This window comes from Pyrgilauda ruficollis, unplaced genomic scaffold (assembly GCF_017590135.1).
Source record: "Pyrgilauda ruficollis isolate IOZ18807 unplaced genomic scaffold, ASM1759013v1 scaffold23, whole genome shotgun sequence".
In the NCBI taxonomy this organism is placed as follows: domain Eukaryota; kingdom Metazoa; phylum Chordata; class Aves; order Passeriformes; family Passeridae; genus Pyrgilauda; species Pyrgilauda ruficollis.
In genome coordinates this window covers 10,237,544-10,245,274 of record NW_024522539.1, presented here as the reverse complement: position 1 = coordinate 10,245,274, position 7,731 = coordinate 10,237,544, and the positions used below count along the sequence as shown (strand labels likewise).

The following is a 7,731-nucleotide window of genomic DNA, read 5'->3' as shown; positions in this document are numbered from 1 at the left end:
GGCGGGAGCGCGGCGGCGCTGCCGAGCGGAGCGGGCGGGAGCCGGCGCCGGCCGCAGACGGGGCAGCCGAAGCGGAGCTGTCGGGTTTATCCCCGGCGAAGTCGCCCCGGGGCGCTTGGGGTGAGTTGGGGCTGGCGCCGCGTCGGGAGCTGAGCCGGGCCGGGCCGGGGCTCGGCGCTGCCGGCGGGGCGGGGAGCCTGGCGAGCCGTGATTTACGGGCTCCCCGGCAGCAGCCGGGCGCTGGGAGGCAGAGGGAGCCGCGTTTCCAGCTCCCCATCAATAATGGATGGAAACAAATACTGGAGTCAGTTCTGAATTATCCCCGTGCCGCGGCAGGGGCAGCTCCGCGCCCGCCCTCCTGTCGAAAACAATGCTCAGGTGCAGAGCGGGGAAACTTTTTTTTTTTCTGGGGGGGGTGGGGGCGTTTCATCACTGCAGAAACCGATACAGCTGCTTTCAAGGAGTAATTAGAAAGGGTTTAAAGCCTTCTTTATTATTTATAAGGATGAATGGAAATGAAAGGTCACACAGATGTATCTAGGTGGCTATTACGCCTGTATTTTAAAAGGTTGTGGGGTGGTTGTGGAGGTTTTGTTTTGTTTGGGTTTTTTGTTTTTTTTTTTTTTTTTTAATGGTTGTGTTTTATCTTGTGAGTTGAAAAATACGATTAACTGCTTTAGGCTGATGTGTTGAAAAAATTGTAGTTCCGGTGGAAATCCCACTTGTTAGCGTGAATATAGCTAGTCTTAAATTAGTGGACTTCTGTCAATCTCTCACTTGTTTCTTACTTCTGGTCAAGATTATGTCTGTAGCACAGGCATTAGCCTTTGAGTAATTTGAGCAAAATTCAGCCCTTAGTGTGTAAAGTCATTTGTATTTGTATTTGTGTGTGGCTTAGAATACATTTACTTTTGAGCATAGCAGCAGCAATGATGGTTCATAATGCTCACATATGTGGCACTTGCTGTACAGATGGTATTGTAGCTTATCCATGTACACACACACACACGCTTCACACATAATGTGCAGGAATTACAGCAAACTTCCTCCAGAATACTGTTCAGTGCTCTGTAAATGTGTAGCATTTTTTTCCCCTGGTTATTTCCTTTGGGGGAAAAAAAGCATGCATCTTTATTGGAATACCTTTTTGCTTCAAGTTGTTGGTCTTATGAATGTTCCCTAAATATTATTTGAAGAAACAGCTTCCTACTGTCTTAGAGGCATTTACTGCTGGTCTGTTGCTCTCACATACAAATACTTTTACAGAGAATTTTCTGAGGTTCTCTCCTTTTTCCAAGTCCAACAGGAAGCTCATTGTAAAGCTTTGCAATTACTTTTGTGGCAAAAGAGAATAGACGTTTTTTCCTGCTTTATTCACACTATAAAATATTGTGCACCTCTGAAGTCTACTTGAGTTCCTTTCAGTAAATTAAAAAAGCTGTATGGAATCATGTTTAATGTTGTAAGTGACGGGCATATTTTGTTATGTTGGCAGATATTGTATAAACATTTACTCTGGCTTAGATAAAAACAAATTGCCAGCTTAGTTCTCTGATTTCTTCTCTATATAATTATGAACTTCAGCAGTTTTTGTGTTAACTAATATAAGGCTCGGGTTTTTTTAAATCGGGAAGGAAAAGTTTGTAGTAAGAATTTATTAGGATTCTGAATTATGTAGCTCAGATTTGTTTTCAGAAAGGCAGCCAAAAAAGTATGACCCAGAGGCTCTACATTGGTTTATTTAACCAGCTTCTCACTTTCATCTGCACCTTTAGTTACAGTGAACCTTCCTCACCCATATCCTGCAGTCTTTCACTACCTGCTCTCCTTTATGGTGAGATGCAACAGAGATAACATCATTTTCTAAATGTGCTTTGTGTGATGCAGGAGTGTGTGCCAGGAATACAGCGATGGCCCTGTCAAAGCTCCACAAACCAGCTGTGTGGCTGCGGGTTTTCCCCCCAGCCTCTCGCGCCCTTTGAGCTGGACCATCTGAACGTTGCTGGGAATGGCTGAGCTGAGCTGACTGTTAGAGGAGATATTTTAGCCCTTGGAGCCGCCATAACTTTGCTGTCTATTTAGGAAAAGCACATTTAGATGGAATGCTTAATTATAGATGCAGTTTGCTGGAGGTTGATCTTTGATCCAATCTGTCCTGTCATGAGAGGTGTGTGAAGGAAAAGTCCACTGTGGAAGTTCAGTTCAAAGTGTATGTTAGGCATTTGTAATGATGTATCTTCTGGTCTTACTACAGTTGATTGCATTCAGATTTCAGTTCTGAATTTTTATGGGTTTTTAATTCTTTCAAAATGTTAGTGCACTTAACACAGGACTCAGTATCCCCTGAAGTCAGGTGTAGCCAGTTAGATGGACAGAACCTGCATGGAAATGTTGAAATGCTATGTTTGTTTGTCCTTCTGAAAAATAAAAAGCAATTTGAAATCTGAAGTCAGATGGAGATCGGGGGTGGATATGGTCAGTTTTCATCAGGTGTAGAAAAGTGGTATGACTGAGACTGTTTCAGTTCCAATCTTTTTTGGTAAGACAAAATAAACAGGTACTTCAACAGCTTCTGTGTCTGTATAAGGTTATGTGGAGCCTACTTATGTTGCAGTCTCTGATATTTTTCAAGGCTTAGATTGTGTGTTTGCTAACTGAACAGAGGAGATGATGGTTGATTACATACTCATATGTTGAACATACCTCTAATTCCAGATTGATAAAATCAGATACCTTTCCACTTGATAAAGTAACAATTTGCTCCACAAGTAATTAAGAAAAGATGGAATAAAGCATGTTACTGGCATTGGGTAGTACAAGTTATTTTCAGTCTTAGCAGCTCTGTATGTAATTAAAACAGTTCAAATGTTGCTTTCGTCAAAACTGCTGCTCGAACAGATGATCCCTTCTTATGCATCCGATAAGCTACTGCAGTTACTGTTAAAATCCATCTAAGCCATTTTATTAAGCTGTTATTTGTTCTGTGAATAGCTGCCAGCCTTGAGTTCAAAAGAAAGTGGGTTCTGATTTGTTCCCGTGTCACATGGAAGAGGTGTGCAGTGAGAATAGTGTTACTGCCCTTTCGATGCTGTTTGTGGAGCTCTGTGTGTTGTCTGCCATAGCCTGCTTTCCCTCGTCGTGGCTTGACAGTAATTACAGTACAGCTAATATCAGAAGTTGGTTCAGTTTATTCAGAGAGGATGACTGTTGAATTGTCCCACTTCCAAAGTCAAATGTTTGTGTCAACCACAGAGATCAAATCTGTAGTGCATATATACAACATATGAGCAGTATTGATTTCCCTAACTTTTCTTTTCCATTTGGCTTTTGTTAACTAACCCAGATTAGCATTTTAACAACCCCGAAGTGAACTTCTGCCATTCTCCCTGCTTGGACAGTGTGTGTAGACCATCCATCATCCTGTCCTTGGCCACAACAGGCTACTGGCTCCATAACCATTTGGAGCTACACAGAAACCACCCGACTGTGAACAGCACAGCTGGCTACAGCAATTTTTTCTTCCACGCCACTGGCAGCATTGTCTGGCTATGGTAACTAAAGTTAACATCCAGAACGTGAAGTTTCTTTCATTCTGGCGCCCCTGCCCAGCCCCACTGCAGTTCGGTGTGCAAACCTGCAGAAGGAAAGGCTGCAAAATAGCTGGGAGGAGTGAGGCAACCGCTGGACTCTTGCTTTTCAAGGCTCCAGTTTGGAGACAGCAACCTGTTGTTTGGAGTGGGATGGCATTAACTCTGTCCATACTAGAGAGGGAGCTTGCTGGCTGCATCCTGTGTGTGCTCAGTGTGCAGACTGGGGTGGGCTTGGGAAGTGCCAGCTACAGAAACAGAACTTGCCACTTTAACTTAGCCACACAAACTGCCAAGGAGCACAGAAAGAAATGGAGAATTTCGGCTGTGTATTTCACACATTCTTGTAGAAGCCTTTTTAGTTCCACAACGGAAACCATGTGATTTCACAGGATCTGTGCCCAGACTCTAATACTTGCTACAGATGCTTTCCTTGGTTTGTTTTGCAGATGTATGAATGCAATAGGAAAGAAGTTGTTACAGGATTTGTTGTTTTAATTCTGATGTGTTCTTTGAATGGCAGGTAACCAGCAGGTGAATGTGCTTGTGACTCTATGCTAATTTTACTTGTTGAGATTTTTGCATAATTTAAATAAATTGGCTTAGCATGGCTGTCTGTCATGTGTGAGCCACTGCTTTCTTGCTAGAAGAGAACTTTTGCTTTCAAGAGCAAAGGAGGTCAAGAGGTATTAGTGGGAAGGGAGGGGCTTGTGGGAGTGGAGGAGCAAAGAATTGGTCATGGAAGAGGAGGAGCAAGGAGCTCAGGCAAGCAAGTGACATTTGTTCTGTCCAGAATGGTTACAAACATTGTAAACGAAATCAGTCCCTGGACAGCTTTGATTTATATTCTCACACAGCAGATTGGCCTTGGTCTGCCTGACCTTGGTAACATAACAGAGGTCGTATTTGCACACAGAGACTCTCCGTGCAAAAAGATTTGTTGTTGCCACTACTTTTTTTTTTTAACCATTACATCTAAGAGCCAAATTGCAGCCCAGTTTCTAATTGGATGGGCACTGGGAAAACACAGAATGAAAGGGATGGATCCTGTTCCCACAGTGGATGGTTTAAAAGAAGAGATGGCAGATGGGTACAGTCGGGCAGTGGCCTCTAGAAGCAGGAGAGCCGTGTTGACCTGCATAATCAGCGGCTGTGCTGGTGCACAAGCCACCTAAACATAGCAAGCTGTGTGTGTCGGGGACGGGGGGCACCAGGGGGCACACACGCTTTGGCATCAGAGGCAAAGGGGAGCTTTGAAGAGGGCCTGGGATGAGAATGAGAAGTTAATTGGCACATGCCTGCTAGGGGGCTCTTCAAGTGTGTGAGGGACAGCAGGGAGGCAAACACAGAGTTGCTCATCTAGAAAGGTAAGGAGTGAGTGGTGGGGAGCAGCATCACAGACTGGCTGCCCACCAGCAGCAGGAGTGAAACCTCAGAAGAGATGAGAGGTGATCAGCTGGTCACTCAGCTCAGCTACTACTGCAACCATAGGCTTTTCTTAATGTGAGCTACAGAGTTCATCTTTATTTACCAGATGGTCATGGCAGCTGGGACTCTGCTTTCTCAAGCAGTGGTAAAGTACCAGCTCGCACCTATGTTGGGTAGGGCCTTCCTCAGAGCTTTATTGTGGTGTGAAACAAAAGGTATTTCCCTCAAGTGCTGCTGCCTCTCTTCCCGGGTGCTGGTGGTGGGCAGGGACTGCAGCACCAGCACAAAGTGTTGCTGCTATTTCTGTGTCTGTCTATCATGACAGATGCACTTTGGGGTTGAAAGAAAATCTTCATGCTTGCATGTCAAGCCCTTGTTTATGCTGTGCCCCCTTCCCATGTTGTGTTAACCCATATGTGTCCCATCAGGCTGTGTAACCATTGTGTTTTGGGAGACCACAGAGAAGAAAAATGTATATTTAAATTAAAAAAAAACAAAAACCTCCATGTATAGTTAAGGCTAAGTATTGAAATTTTAGATGGCAGTTGAACGTAGCCCAGCATGAGGGAGCGCGGCTCTGCCTGTTGGTGTGATGGTAGCCAAAGCAAGAAAGGGCTGTGTGTGTGTTCCCTGGGCAGTGCAGCTCTCAGGAGTGAAATACCAGAGCACTGCCTGCTGGGTCAGGGCCCTGTGGAAACAACTTAAACCAGCCAACCTGGAAGGCAGGAGAGGGCCCTCTGGCTCTTTGACCGTTGTCCAAGAGCCAGCTTTGGCACCCCTTGCAAATATAGCTCTTTTGTGTATTGCCACCTGGGGATGAGTGCTGAAGAGAAGGGAGCAGATAACAGAGGAAAAGCAGTAGTGGGAAAGCTGTCAACAGTGTGTGAACAATGTCCCCAGGTGTCTCATGAAAGGAGTAATAAGGGAGGGTGGAAATAATCTTGGAGAGTTCAGTGGTTTCCTTCAATTTGCAAACTTCTCTCTGTGACAGTTTCTTTAACCCAGCACGTGTTTATCAAAGATTAACACCGAAAAGCCAGTAATTTGTTTTTGCTCAGTAAATCATATTTTCTTCATAAAGTAAAAGCTGTGTGGATATTTTTAGCATTATGTAGGTTTTTTTCTCTTGATGATAACCTCAGACAAAAATAATCAAATCTCATGCTTTGGGGATTAATCTGATTTCCTGCAAGGGTAGGGATAGAATTTTTTTTTTTTTTTTTTTTTTTTTTTGTCTTGCATACTACTGTACAGGTTTTACTGTGAGAGTGGATTATGGCTTTTCCTCCCCCTAAAGCATCAGGTTTTCATCCTCACCAAAAACATAAACACTGCTCATGGCTGAACAGTGGTCTTCAGCAGCAAGCTGTGCCAGCACAAACCTGAATGTTTGGTGCAGATGGGTAAGAAAAATAGACCTGCAGAAGTAAATAGTGTAGGAAGTAGGTATGATTATCTTGTCATGTTGTTACACTGGCTAATGTTCCCAGTGACAACCCAAGGATTTAAGGAAACATTGTATTGGGGATCTGGGGAGGCCAGTGTGGAGGAGAGAATGGGACAGGCTGTAATGGAAAGCTTTAAAGCCCTAAGTCTCATTCCCTGATTTGGCACAGATTTCCTTCTGACCTTGATTCAAGCACTTGCAGTCCATGTGTTACTGATTTGAATATTTTTTTAAAAAAAATTTTTACTCTGAAAGGTCTGATCTGTGACTTCTCTGTGGCTCACAAGTCAAAATGCCAAAGTATTGTGATGCAAATATTTCCCTGTCTTGCAGAATGAATGTTATCATGAGGCGATGGAGCCCAAGTAGAGCAGAGAGGAGGGAGAGCTGGTGCCCAGCATGGCTGCATCCAGTTGCAAACACTGCCATGGAAGGGCTCTGCAGGCTGTGCTTGCTCTGTGGAAAGCGGGCAGTTCTGTGCTGCAGAGTTCCCCAAATCAACATAGGGATGTGCCCGAGCTTGGGACCCAGAGCAGGAAGACCCATGGCTACACATGTAACCAGTCATGTCTCCAGCCCCAAACTGGCAACAAATAGGTGGAGTTCACCTTGATGCATTTATATCAGTGTAATGACTTCAGCAGACTGCAGGGCCAGGAATCAGCCAGATCAAATGCTGCACTAATACATCTGATTTCTAAATACATAAAAATAAAATTTTCACCACTACTCTGTGTTTCTGGTAAGCCAGGTCCCCCCAGAAGACCCTCAGCACAGGTGCCTCTCAAGGTGTGTCCCTGTCCTGACCATCCCCAGGTCTCACAGCATGAGCACGGTGTTCCCCCCCTCCCCTGTGAATATGTATATACATACTTTTACAAATACACACTTGGAGACTACAAAGGCAGCAAATGTGATAATGTGATCCAACTGTTCAGTGCTAGGCTAGAAAGAAGTATTTTTCTGCCATTATGTGAAAATTTAGCGTGACTGGAACAGAGTCTGCATTTGATTAGGCAATTTAAGAAATGGAAGAGACTTCATACTGTAGGGCAGTGCTGCAAAACAATTGCTCAGAACATGTTCTAAAATTGGTTTGCCTTCACCAGATTTCCATGTGTTTCTGCACGACATCTCAAATGAAAGTATGAGCAGTCACGTGGCAAGTGACAACATTTTGGTATTATGGTAAATAAAAGCAGCAGTTTAAACAATTACTCCAAATCCTGAGAAGACTTTGAGATAAAGAAAAAAAAACTAACTAAAACC

At 44.0% G+C, this 7,731-nt stretch overlaps 1 protein-coding gene across 9 annotated transcripts in view; it reads left to right on the top strand.

The window, feature by feature from the left end:
- The first annotated feature begins 6 nt into the window (after positions 1-6).
- The window catches only part of SEMA6D (semaphorin 6D), a 31,234-nt gene continuing 23,509 nt past the window's right edge, over positions 7-7,731 (top strand). For 8 of the 9 annotated variants that reach the window (XM_041469000.1, XM_041468998.1, XM_041469007.1 and 5 more), the window contains exon 1: positions 180-378. The gene's annotated coding sequence lies outside the window, so the exon portion shown is untranslated. Of the gene's footprint in view, positions 121-179; positions 379-7,731 lie in introns of those variants that run through there. The other variant, XM_041468999.1, reaches the window with a different exon arrangement.